This window comes from Varroa destructor, unplaced genomic scaffold, assembly GCF_002443255.2.
Source record: "Varroa destructor unplaced genomic scaffold, Vdes_3.0 BEIS01000001.1, whole genome shotgun sequence".
NCBI lineage: Eukaryota > Metazoa > Arthropoda > Arachnida > Mesostigmata > Varroidae > Varroa > Varroa destructor.
Genome location: NW_019211454.1, coordinates 30,542,362 through 30,556,927, shown reverse-complemented (window position 1 = coordinate 30,556,927; position 14,566 = coordinate 30,542,362). Strand labels below are relative to the sequence as shown.

Sequence of the window (14,566 nt, the reverse complement as noted above, 5' to 3'; positions counted from 1 at the left end):
TAGCGTGTAGGGGAAAGGGAAATTTAGAGAGAGAGAGAGAGAGAGAGAGAGAGAGAGAGAGAGGGGGGGATGTGGAACAACAACTGCAGTAACAATGGGGTACCCTGGCCAGTTGGGTGTTGCTATCGTCAATCGTGTCGACGACTACAGATTTAATCCAACTACCAATTGTCGACGGCAACGAACAAACATGCAGCAAAAGGAGTACCAATTTCAAATTCATAGAAGTTTTCATTTGTGGGCAAGTTCTAACCTACTCAGTGATCTCCATTGCGAATGCAGGCATTGCTCAATGAAAGCAAGAAATATTGCCAAACAGAGCCAATGATGCTAACAGCGAAATAGCTACGATTATGTCAACTCGGGCGTCGTCTGTATAAGCAGCCGCTACTCTTCGACGAGAAGACTCAGCTATTTAGTGTAATGCAAGACCAAGTTTAGGCAATATGTACGTATGATCCGTTTATTAAAAACTTAAGAAGCTGCGTGCTGGCTTAAAACCTGCCCTCCGGATAATCCGTGTGGCGGCCTGCTATCCAGGACAAATGCTCAAGGAATATTTTACATATGTATATTAAGTAAAACCCAACCTGCAATTCGACGAGATTAAAGAAAGCCGTCGTTTATACAGGAGATGGCTCTATGCAGCCATTTTTTCCCAATTTCTCTGACAGAGGAATCCCTCTGAAAGCGATTCAACGACGACAGCAGAACGATGTCCGCTATAAACGCTGGTTTCAGGTTTTATGATAGGTTTTGTTATTTATATGAACACGTGAATATGAAGAAAAAAGTCACTACATAAATGCATCCAGCTCCTCAAAAACCAGATTAAGAACAAATATTCTAATGGTTCTACTTATTACATGACCAAATGCAGACTCATACCCGTTTTATAAACTAAAACAAGTTAGCTCACAATACGGTCAGCAGATTCGTAGGCACTTAAGTATGCGTTCTATATGAAAACGTTCTCTGCTGATGACGCTTTTATGTAGGTAATAATAACTATGTGTATACAGGTGTCCAACATATGGGAAGCATTTAGTAAAAGTTTAGCCGAGAACTTGACAAGGGTGGCATTGATATTATAACGAAGCCAGCTTATCGCTATTGATCAGCGCAGGAACGCTTACGTTCGCTGACAGCTGTAATAAGAATGTATCATGACCCTGCGACTTGTATCAAGAATGTGAACGTGTCAGCTATTAGCGTTGACCTCGTTTTTATAATAGCACTATGTTTACCTAGTGCATAGCAAGTACTAATAGCAGTGATTACTAACGGATTGCTCGATATGGCTCTCGCGTGAAGGGAATGACTGTCTTGCTATCAAAAAGAGACGTAATATCCTTTATCTAATATGATCACGGGAAGTAACAGTGTCATACGGGCAGTCGTGGTAGTCGTGTCTGCTTTGTCTAGATGTTCCTTTAGGCCGTCTCTAAGCCGGCTATCGTGTGCTTGCCTGCTATCACGTCGTCCACGCAATCCGATATTGTCGTTATCCGCAGTGAACCGGTGCCCTCGGCCTCCAATGCCCCCGCCTCGTCCGAACTCGCAGCAGCCGCATCAGATCGCTACCTCCAACTACTACCCCAATTCAATCTTGCCCGTCCGCCACGTTAGCTCCTTCCCCCATCGTCGCCCCTCCCCAAAGAGCCACTGTCGTACTCGGCTGTGCAGTCAGAGAGCTTGGCACGTAGTGTTAACCAGATAGCTAGCTGCTACTGAGTGTATGCAGCCCGAACATCCCCGAACTCTAGCGTGCAGTATAGTGGCGAGAAAAGGAAGAAAGAGGTATATACGTAGAAGGAAGCAAAGTAAAGGAGGTCAGAACAGTCCATCTTGGCTCACATGGCTGAAGGCAGCAGGTTTCAACATTCATTTTGTGGTGATGACCTTGGTAACCTTACGTGCTCAACTCTGCCGCAGTTGCAGGCATGCCTTTCCAATCCATCCGCAGGCAGCGCCCTATAGGGTCTGTACAAGAGGGGGAAATCGATCTTTTCCATAACTCGGCGATTGCAGCCGCAGAAGCAACATCAATGTGGCAGCAGCAGGGGCTTTTGTGGTGGCGGAAAGCAATGTCCGTCCGTGCGTCAGTTAGTCCGTCGTTCTCGTCCTCTGACTTCCATCTCTCTTTCAATCCCAGTCCCTCGCCAACACTGCGCTGGCCCTCAACAGGGGGCACAAGGCACAGCATAGCAGCTGGAAGTTAATACAACGAAAGTAACCGTGGTAACAACGTTAGCTTCGGCGTTAGAAAGAATAAGAGAAGGTAGAATAAAACGAAAAAGGCCTAACGGATAGAGGGACGGTAGCACTGGTAGAGATCAAGAGTAATGGAAGGGTAACGTATAATTTTAGATCCTAGAGCTGCCAGCATCCAGCACTTTTGCGATCGTCACCGCTGGACAATCATGGTCGCGGTGCTAACGTTTTCACTCTGCTGTGTCACTAGCCGTTCTAGCTGTTGCTGTTGGTAACGTTACGAACACAAAGGACATGATCCTTCGTAATCCGTGCTCTCCTTCAAATTATATTACTCTCTCATCAGTGATAGTATTCTTGAGCGCTTCTTACTCGATTGTGATTTACTGGACCTTTATTTATAGACACACTATAAACTGCAGTGGTTCGTTTCGACCATCTTTTTAGGAGAAGGTTACACGACGAAGGACTTCTGATTGAGTTAGCTCTTGAATTGCAAAGAATCAAAACCTGCCTGCAGATTCAAAGTCCATACTATTTGCCAGACCGGTACCGGTGTTCCAGCGGCAAAAATTGAGATCCTGCAAACGTCTCTTACACTGAATAAAACAAAGAATAATGTACAGATATGTTGGCATAATGATTTCAGTGAAAATTGTGTTGGCCATAGGGAGATCCATATTTTCAAGCAATGCTATTCACTGAGCTTCTACGGACCCAATTCGTAGTGCATAGATAAACATGGCCTCAATTTTCAGTGAAACAGCTCGCTTGTATTCTATTCTATCCGATGTTTGATAATGATTCCAAAACTATAACTGTCAGCGTCCTTTCGTCCACCCGAATCAAAGTTATTATGAGACAAATGCTTGCTGCGAAAAAGGTTGGCGACAATGATGTTGTGGAAAAAAAGCTTCTTCGCAACCTTATAGGACAATCGTGAGCGGCCTATCATGGGCATTGTAGGACATTCTTTGCCTATACGATTATCTAAAGCTATCATACTAGACATTTTCGTCTAGGTGAGCTCGATAGCATTATTTCTGGTACTGAATTTTTGATACCCGAAATTTCTATTTGTTTTACCGACGTGGAAATTTTCGGGCAGCTGATCAAGAAGCAGCTGTTGATTTAAAGCCACGATATGACTTCGTATCATAACTATAAAAACTTCTGTTCTGTAACTGTAAGAAGACATTTGTTTCCTTTATTGCCTTGTCCCATTTTCCCTATTTTTCTTATTTTCGCACCTCCGCTGTTTATAATAGTTTCTGAGAAAAGCAAGTAATGATTTGCACAAGCTCAAACGCGGCAGACCAGTAAGTAGAATAGACGAGAAATAGAGGATACGTTGGGCTACTCACTGTTTTTGCTGACAATAAATCCCCAGAGACAGACTGTAAAACTGCTGTTAAAAGGCTATGAGACCAGTAGTGACGTTGCGCGCGAATGGGAGATGATGCTGTCTCAGGAACGCCTCTTCATCAATGAAGCAAAAATCTAATAAAATACAACAAGATACTGCTACCATCAGGCAGTGCCAGGCAGCAACGATAGAAATTCTTGGGGGCGACGACAGCTTGTTGAACTTTTGATCTCGCCTTGACAACGATAGCCTTGATGTTGAAGGAGAGGCTCGAGCAGGCTCAGCCTCGTTGACTTCAGACCCTGAAGTAGGCTGAACAGAAAAGAAAAACGCAAAGATAGTTTATAGTCCCTTTAAATCTTTTCCTTAAATTCCTTCCCACGCCCTCGTTCAAACAGCACCGTTTGACTTCAGTTATGGCTATTACCACGCAAGACTGGCACCAAATAGATGAAAGGATACAAGTTTTCTGTTTTTCTCGACGGCTTTATGGCCCTTCATTGTCTTTATTGTTATTTACTTTAGGCTTATTCGGCAATTGTATAGGGCGAGAATGATCATGCTTTATCCTTGCCCCAGCAAGTCTTCAGCAGAAGTTTTTAAATGCGTTAGAGATTGGATATAAATGATTCAGTACATGGCCATAGTCAGCTATAGTATACTTGACAATCAGCTTAAAAGATCAGAAAGATATTTTTATCTTATTACGTATTCAAATGGAAAGAAAAAACATGTTGTGCTGAGTTGACAGAACACCAGCCGATACGAAGCCCGATATATAATGCCATACTAGCAACAGTAAGTGAGCAAATTAAATCAGACTCGCATGGTGCAGCTCAACATTTATAAACGCCAGAGTCAACTGCTAGGTGTCATTCAGCCTCAGCTCTACTGTACGTGTTCTTCTTCAACAAACACAGTAAACGATAGCGTATAGGATAAACATGGCAACGACTTTATCATGTGAGGTTACTTGCCGATACAAAGAATGACAAACCATTGCCCTGAGCGCACTCCGGGTTACACCCACAGGACGACGGCAGCATGTCATTCGTATTACGAACGGCCTCCAACCGGTGCACTAACCGTAAAACGTCTTCTACAAAGCAAAGGTAGCATTTTGGCTTTCTTGGTCTATACTCGAACGAAGTTTGCCGCATAGCATAATTGGAGTATGCAATTACCTTCCAGGAGTCGTGTCCTAATCTCGACGCCACTGAGCTCCTCGAGGAATGCCAGCAAATACGTGGTAAGTGTCGTCCTGTCACCAGATCCTATTGCAGCATTCACAAGAAAATTCGGCTTGCCTTCAGTACTTTCCTTCGTGAAAGGTTCGTTCCGCGCCAGCGAAGTGCATTACCAAGAAGAAAGGAAGCAAGTGTCATCTCAAGTGCTCGTTGTAATGAGATCGTGGGTCTTGTCTTATCTTAATGGCCACTAATGTCAGGGGAAGTCTGCTGTCCTACCGGACCCCGTAGGAATCAGTGAAGAGAGAGGGCGTCGCCGCAGAAGAAAGGGTGGCCCGAAAAAGGCGGTTAAAGGTCTTTCCAACAACAAGCTAAATTCGTAAACTAGGCATAGTATTATTAGGCAGTCGGTATTGGCCAGAGGAGTTACGCACTAGGGCGAAATATATATATTTCGTAAATAGAGCATAGGCGCAATTCGTTATCTATAATATAATAATGGGTTAAGTGACGGCTTTCATTTTTTACCATCGATTTTTTCTACGATCGAACCTGTATAGCAGATCGGCCGTAACCTTAATAAAATTAGAAGCTTACGGTCTATATATAACGTCCAGTGAAAGTGTCCACATTTAAGCCAACGATGAATTTTGCGGGACCCTCCTCCTTGGAGACGAACAAACAAGTTCGAGTTCAATGAAATCTTTGAGAATCCTCTTGTTGAAGTGAGGCCCATAACGACTGTTGGAAAATACTGAATAGAACCTATACTCCAGTAAACAATACTGAATATACGAAACTATTTTCTAAACTCGACCGACCAAATGCAAGAATAGTAGCTCGATTTGTTACCTGCAGAAAGGCAACGTAAAGATATGAAACAAGATATGTATGAAAGTGTAAAAGTTATACTTTCATACTTTATACATACCTTGTTCATACATGTATACTAAAAAAATATACAACGACAGTACGTGTATATAATTCGACAAAATGACGAAAAAAAAAACTGTGCTCGTACTAATTATTTGAACGGTACTCATGCAGTGTTGCAAAATAATTATCAGCTATACATAAAGTGAACTTTGTGGGGAAAAAGGTATGACAGACTAATTATGAGCCAATGTCTTTGGCTAGCTATTGAGTTTCAAGTTTACCGAATTTTCGTGTTGGGCGGCGGAATTAATTTTTGTTCTATGAATCAGCTGCTGGATGAACTGCGTTCTAGACGGTGCGTGCAGAGAATATTCTCAATTCTGTTTCCGATACTCAGTCAAGGAATAATAAGTCGGAGTACTTTGTTTCGGCTTCGTCTCATTAGCTGTTCTAGCCGACCATCCGACCAGAATAGTTCGCCTGTACACTGGTGCATTTGCTAACTTAATTCAACTCGAGGACCTGGAAGCTAATTTGAAGACGGTCTATTTTTCGAGGGGCGTCGAACTGGCTTCATGTTGTACGTAAAGTTCAAGCATAGAGCTTTGTGAATATGATCTTTGCAACAATGGCCTTGAGTAGGCTCTGTACCTTGAGCATTCATTTGTGCTTTAAAGTGCAGTCTCGGATTGGCCCGCCTCTTCTCAGACGGTTTCCTATTGATTGATGAAAAACCATAGATTGGCGAATTGGGGAACATGTTCTACATATACAATATAGATATATTATAGTAATTAATTTCTATCCATGGACCTTAGACAGACGCATTGTTGCCACGCCAAAGCTGCCAATGAACGCCAAACTGAAATCAAGCTTTCTCGGACTATTCAAAGAAGAAATGATATGCTGATTTGTTACAAGACAAAAGGCGCTTCAAACGTTCTGGCTTCCATTGATTTTGCAGGCTGACTAACTACCACGTTCAGCCTAAATATTAACCATACATATCTAGCTATGCAATCGGGGAGTAATTCAGACAAACGTGCCACTATTCTGTAAAGCTGGGAGCAAGAACCATACGGCCGAGATTAATTTTACACCAGATATCAAATAACTATAACGTCAGAAGAGGCAGGATGATTTACAAAAACCTTACCAAAAGTCCCACGTAAACTCAGTAGCGTAAATTGCAGGGAGGTTATGACTCGCCGGGGGTGTAAACTCCTCTCGAATTTTACAATGTCATGGAAATGAGACTGCGTAGACTGACTCTGGCTAACGGAGCCATGAATTCTTAATGAAGAGTCACGCAGACAGAGTTCACGAACCGTGTACGCGCAAGGGTGACTCTAGTAAAATAGCAATGCCTGCCTACGCAGGGTCCTCTTCCTGGCCCATACTATCTTCGTCTTGCCTTAAAAAAAGGTTGAATTCTGCTTACCAAAATGATCGTAGTAAGGCAAGAAGCCCGACTCACACAAAGGCCTTCACACTAGCTACCGCAGACGCCCAGGTAGCCACAGTCGTAAAGTGGCTCGACCCAATATTGTGACAAACACTATATTAAGTACAGTTCTGTAAACGCTTCGAATTCAACGTGGTGAAGTTGCACGAGACAAACAGTTTGCAATATATCCTAGCTAAACAGTACGCCTTTTGCAACGTGAAATATCCACCGTTATTTTGTACGATAGCGATGCGAGTACGCGGAGACGAGGGGTTGATCTGAAACAAATTTTGTGTAATGGTCACATGCTCATGCGGTTCAACCAGAATTTTAGAGGCTCAGTCCGCTAATCTGCAACACATTCGCTTATGCTGCTCGTTTTGTCACCTAACGAAGCTTTTCTCTGAATCCGGATGTTATAGCACAGTAGTATTGAAATAGATATTGAAACCAAGTTTTGTCTCGTCCTATCGATAGAAAAGTCAAATAATAGTGAAACGCAGAAGTGAAGTAATTATTTTCTGTGTACTAGCAAAAAACCGATAGTCAAAGAAAGTCTCAAACGCTACTTCGTTCTAAGGCTATTCGGTGTAACATGGCCGCCATGTTGGTTATACCGCTCAAAATTTTTGTCTGGAAATTACACTGCTATACGATATTTTGAGTGCTTGGTGGATATTATGCAGCGAATCTGTAAAAGAATTGGCGCTATCCTTCCTCAGACTTTAGAACGTGCTAAACCCACTTTTTGCGGGCTCTTTTAGCAAATTTACTACGATGACGTATTATCTCGCATCAACGGCGTAAACCGGATTCAAATTTGCTCAGTTCGCGTTGTCATACGTTCTGTACGACAAAGTTGTGTATACAGGAAGCGCTGTACAATGTATTTGCAAGGATAAGTTAAAAGAAACGTGCATGATGAAGTTTATCGAGACATTCTATCCGAGTTTTTACAACAGAGGCCCACATATAAAAATGAGCGATAAGACAACAAGTTATGTCCTCTTCTTTTATAAAACTAACACCTTGTAGGCTCTAACGTTAATGCGTTAGCCTTGTTGTTACCACGGCTACCAGTCAGTCATTACCCTTGCCAGTGTGAAGCCCCCAGCTATGCAATGTGACTCGTATCGTGGTTCATTTCTAAGTTGTAAGTCACAAACAGTTATGCAATACAGACTGAGTATACAGCTGCTGCTGATGGCGGTGACGACGTTATTCTCCAGCGAGGCGCTTGCTGACGTAGCCTGCTCTCAGCGGGTTATTGGGTCTAGTCGTTCCTGATATCGGCAGCGGTTCCGTTGAGCAACGAAGAGGGCGACCGGGAATGCCTGGAAGCTTCTTATATTCAGTCCTCTTCGAGCGAATAAACTAGAAGCAAGCAGACAGCCCAAGCAGCGTTCTGAAGATTCGCACAAAGTTGTGGTTTCGTGTAAAATTGAAAGTCCCTATAAAACTTCTAACTGGTAGATGGTGGCAAAGACAGGGACGATTTCAAAGGTCGCTGGCCGATCGTCGCGGATATAAAATTCGATGGGAAATATAGATCATCGCACGTTGCTCCATGGTTAACAATTCCATGAAGCAGTTATAGTGAAGAAGTAAAAATTGGATCACTTTTAGTACAAAATATTAGCTAAAGGCCATGGACCGATTAAGAATAAAGAAAATCGTACTTCGGTTAATATGCTTTCTCTATACATGTGTGGCCATTGATTTTAATTCGATGTTATCTACAGCCGTCCGGTGACAACCTAGGTTCTATTCAATGGTTCGACGATTACGGCCGCTCAGCCCTTGCGACTGCGAATGATGCCCGCCGTAAACTGATATTTATGTGTTACCAGAGTTTGACTAAAAGTAGCTAATCTAAGATCGAAAATTCATTGCCATCAACTGCTTAGCCATATTTCTAAAAGGCGAATGCCCTATAGAAAATGCTTCCAGGAGCAAAATTCTATTACTACTCAATCTACTGCTTTCTAGTTCTGATACGTTTATCTCTATAAACCAACACACAACACGAACGCTGTACCTAGTTAGTACATAAAAACAAGTTCTTAAGATGTAGATGTAGTGTTGTTTTTTCCCATTTCTATTAAGTATAGTAAGTACGGAGGAAGCTGGATGGTGATACGGAAGAAATGCACCAAAATACTTATCTATATAGAGTTGAATGGGGTAGATCATTAGGGCTTCTATACTAACAGACACGTCCGGTGTAAACCTGACGGTGTCGAGTAAACTAAACATATTCTTACGTACTACCAACGACCGATGGCGGTCGTCTGCGAGTAATAAAGAATACAATATATGCGCTATTAATATTGTACTTGTAGAGGATCCCATGAATATATTCATAATGATACATAGTACTTGCTTATACATCAAGCTGATGAATATCGTCTTTTTCGTTGAGCCAATGAATACGTATAGTCGTTTAGTTGCTATCTCTGATACGGCCCGTTAGCCTCTGTTGTTAGCTACTATTTACTGTCATTCTCGCACTGTAGTCCACGATCTACCCACAGCCCCTATGGGCAATACATAAACTACAATTGAAATTGCTGCCACACGGCAACGATCATTGTACTTTGTTTCAATGTTCGATTTCGCCTGCTAATAACGACTTCAATATTTTATTTGTTTAACATATTAATGCTATTCATGATGCTGCTGCTGCTGCTGATATCTAGGAGACCAGTCGGGACCTGATTGATGACAATCATCCTCAAGGATATTAGGTCCTTGTTTCCGCCGCCGCCGCTGCTAACACCTCGGCTTCTTCCTCTAATTTTCTATCATCTTCATTCCGCTGTCCATCGTTCGCTTTTCGCTTTGTTCTGTTCCTTTATTCAACTACTCAGAACCGAATTGACTAGCAGCTAACTTCTGAACTGACGGCAGGCTAGCTGGTCGGCCTGGGCCGAATTTGCTCGCTGATTCGGTGGCCCCCCGTTTCCTATCTCGCTAGAACCCAGGCTTCAGCATTCAGCACCTATATTCCAAAAACCTTCCGAACCGTTCCTAACAGTTAAAGCAATCGAGCAGACTCTGCCGAGTTCGCTCGTCATTTCCGTACCCGCACTTTGTGCATACACACATACACAAATACGCAGAGCAGTAGACGCGCACACCGCACACACTTACAAACAGGGCACCGCGTTTAAAAGAATGCGCAGCACGACTCCTTGTCGTGGTTCAACAAATTTTTCGATCGCATGCGCTCCTCATCGCTCAAGTTTCTCGTCATAGGTAAATATATTCATGCTTTTCTTCCTTTTTTTTTTCCTTCGTTTCATGACTCCTTTCTCGTCGCCATTGCTGCCACCGCTGTCTCCGGTGGCGCTCGCAACGGCAGAAAAGCAACTGCAGCAGCAATAATAGTAGAAATGTTCGGGAACTTCGACCCGTGGTGCTTCTATGGCCCCTTCCCACCCGTAGGACAAGCAGCAATTTTGTGTCACCAAGCGACTTGAGGGTCTGTTAAGGACAATTAGACCACAGGCGGCTGTTGGCCGCTAGCGGGCGGCGTGGGCGGCCGCTTATACATGTGTCTTGATGGGACGGAAATTCTAGTTTGAGTTTTGGCGCGCTTTTACGCTTCGAACCGTCATAAGACTTACAAATAGAGATGTTGCCGGTACTAATGATGGGCGAGTATGTTAGCTCTCTACGCGTGGCTGTGCGTGTGTCTGTCGACCGCGCGTCTGCTTATCAGAGTCATTGATTTATCTGCGTAGACGTACTGGTGTAGGTGTGTTTGCAGCTTGAAGCATTTTCGAGCGGTGCCATTGAGTCATATGCTGCTCCACATCGTCGCTGTTGTTGACAGTAACTGAAAAAGCGTTATCCAGCGGGCGGCTTAACAGAACATCCGATAAAAGTAGCCGTAAATAGACGCGTATCGACGAACGCACGAATGTGCAAGACCAGGAGGCCGCTTGCGGGTTTTACGCAAATTGGGTCAGTAAGAAGGCATTGGGAGACAGTCGAAAGCAGTCGTATACATCTCTGCCACACTTGAAGTGTATACATAGTATATTAACTCGGAATTGCAAATTGCCATCTTAAGGTAAACGTGCTATGTCTTCCTGTGGACATATTTATAGAAGTGAAAACATTCGCATAAATATTCACTAGCGCATATGTTAGCTACCTCATAGGTTTATTTTTATTATAGGCAGACCTGTTTGCAAATAAAGCCTGTACACTTAATGAGACCTGTTTAAATAGAAGTTAGATTACTAAACACTATATTTTTATGGAAATCTTAGTCAGTTCAAAAAAGTGTATCTAATATTTGTAAGTGGCAAACTCAACCTGTTATATAGGATGAGGGAACTCAATATAAATGACTTCAACAATTTAACTTGTTTTTTTTTATTTTTAATTTAGGTATATGTTATAGCTGTCCATTACCTGCGACCGTTTGAACGGTAATTTGATTATTGCGCTATTATGCAAGTTTACGCTACGAAAGTATATAAAGTGTCGAAATTAAATCTCTATATCATGTTAAGATTTTTCCATGATAACATGATAGTCTATAGAGGCAATGTATCGTAGCTACGTTGGATCCTTCAACTATACATCTTGTCATCGTGATATTTGAAGTGCCAGAGTGGGCTTTATCGCGGGCAAGAAGCGGCTTAGCTTCGGTTGAAAATCTTAATTCGTTAATGTAAACTTCGTTCATCGTCTCCTTCAACAACACTTACGTAATAATCATCGAATCACGGATCATGAAGCTGCAGAGTAACACATCGGCACTAAATCTGTTAATAGACACCATAAAGTAAGCTGTACGTTTGCCTCAACGAGACGTTTCCTCGTCCGTCTAACTTCGTTCATCCATCCGCTGACGTGACCGTCTGCGATTATAGTTGAAGATCGATTTTTATCGCAAATCTTAGCTCAACGCAAGAATGTATCGTTGCTATAATATGAGAGAAAAAAGAAGTAAACGTCTGCACGTATTGGTTGTAATTCCCATTTATCAACCTGTCTTTAACTTAGCCAATTGACGGAGCTGAGTAACTACAATATTTTTAACATTGGTCAGATTTCGGTGCTAATACCTGTCAACTTTAGAATGGATCGGTCTCCGTTGTAGCTCTCAGCACTTCATTATTTACCCTCATATCGGGTATTCCGCGAAACTTATTTCCAGTTCGAAATTTCTTTCCTGGAATCTTTAGACCAACGGCCCTCAATGCTTATAGAATACGAACTTTATACGGCAGGCTGACTCTTCCGCTATAGCTCCACGATCGAACAATATACGTAAGCCATTGGAAATTTTTGATTTACTATGACTCGCCGTAAGACGACTGCTAAAAACCTCAGTGATCAAAGTAAGTGGTATCAGATTTTCAAAAAAAAAAAAACAAGTTAGCCTAGAAAATGGAGATTAACACAAATGTCGCACTAATCTAAAATAGCGCCGTTGTGAAATATCAGACAACCGCCGTTTCTCGCAACGTTCCATCCTCAATGACCCAATATCTTGAGAAAAAGGAACATTGTTAAAGATACTTTAGCTTAGTTCAATGTATATATATATATATATATATATATATATATATATATATATATATATTCTAGAACTGCTGCACACTGTATGTGTGTATGTCTATGTGAAAGGCTAAATATAACTGCAAAACAACGAGGGTGACGGAACGAAATGAAACAGGAGGTCTAGACAAAATTATCATTTTAGAATTATACATGTAACACCATTCAGTCTACAGTTGCTATAACGGCCAGATGAGAATTCTCATCACCCGAATACGAGGCAAACGATCTGTTCAATACTACACTCGTATACTGGGATATGCATTCACTCGATACGCATATATTTAGCTATAATTTGTCATACCCGGGCTTGAGCCTTAGCTGGACTTTTCTTAGAGTGGCGCAGCACTCACCCTTTACAGAACATTGTAGAAGTGCGGCGGAACGCAAGTAGGTGGTCATAAATTTACTGTAACTAAGCTTCCGGTAGAGTCTCGGTGAAGTTCGAGTTCCGATCGCTGGGTCTTTGGTATGCGGCGAATGGTGTGGGCACCGGTCAGGCACGATGGGGTAGCAGCAGGCCACAGTGCCTGGACCCGTTCACCGCTGACATCTGTTGGCGTGGGCTACGAGGCCTCTGAAACTTGTCGCTTATATCATATGGGGCTCCTTGCGTTGGACGGCAGCGGTTCTCCCAAAATTCCTTCGTTGACCGTAGAACGACGAAGCAAAACCAGGATTTCGTTATAGTCGAGGCCAGGGCTCTATGATCTACGCATCGAGCGAAAGGTGAGAACAAAAGGTCACCGCGAAAAGGCAGGCCATGACCTACCTTCTCGTTTACTCGCCGTTCTTGCCGCCTACCTTAATAGTTTATCCAGCTGCTGCCCTCACGTCTGCATGTTCAGGTCGTCGTCGTCGTCGTCCTATAGACACTCATTTTGTATGACGGCGCAAAAAGCAAACATCACAGTTGTAACATCAACCTAATAACCTACATAAAGTATCTTAGAAGATGAAAACCCAACCGGTGTATGGACCTATGAGCTATTGGGCGGAACTTTTCGTCCAATTGGGCAGTGCAAAGGTTCCGGATTAGCAAAAACTATTAATTGATCATACCCAGAACCAATAGACATACCTGCGTTCAAAAAAATGACTGCTACTACGTACAATATTCTAGTTTAGATAAACTGCTTATTCGAAAGCTAAGCAAATCTAGTGAAAAAAACCTTTACACTATAGGTATCAAAAAAATCTTCTGCTTAACTAGTGTTCTCAGTACCAATATTTTTGATCTTATTTTTAACATCTTCTTATATTTACGTTGCAGCTGGTGAGACACTAATGCACCTAACCCACATTGACTTGTGACATCAATTGCACGATTGGTCTCTTCGATCGGTACGACATTACGGGCTTTCCCTATATCCACCTGTGAGAAATAGTGCACTTTGGCCATAGTGCTTCCATGCAGCCTAAGAGCTTCGTTGTTATGTTAACCGTCTATTAACTCATACGTTCGAATATGCATCTTTATAGATGGCGTGCAATAGACAAAACGGTCTTCGATGTTAAAAGTAGGCCACTCCGTTTGGCTTTTCCTTCTCCATTAGGCACGTTAACTACATCGACAGGCCATGCAGAGGATATGGCGCTCACAGGATAGCCTATTCGATACGAGGTAGAAGCACCTGGTAATGCAAACGAATGCCATTAAATCCCCGCTGAGTGAAACATAAAGGTGGCCGAGTAGATGATCATTGCGATGAAAGAGATGCTATAATGACGCCGTTGCCGGGGACGGTCCTATTCCATTGGCGAAAAAGAATCCGGAGTCGCTCACTCAACGATGCCAGCCAAACTCTGATCATATTTCGTTAATAACGACAAATACCTAGCTATTGTGCCATAATATGTAATAACATGACTCTGCTTGTTCAGCATTAATGTACC

General features: G+C 42.6%; 1 long non-coding RNA gene across 1 annotated transcript; it reads right to left on the bottom strand.

The window, feature by feature from the left end:
• Positions 1–491: 491 nt before the first annotated feature.
• On the bottom strand, positions 492–5,248 carry LOC111254895 (uncharacterized). Its single transcript, XR_002675264.2, has 3 exons — positions 4,765–5,248; positions 3,579–3,892; positions 492–2,211 (listed from the first exon to the last, which is right to left on the bottom strand). It is a non-coding gene; the product is annotated as an uncharacterized LOC111254895 (long non-coding RNA).
• Between the last annotated feature and the right edge of the window lie 9,318 nt (positions 5,249–14,566).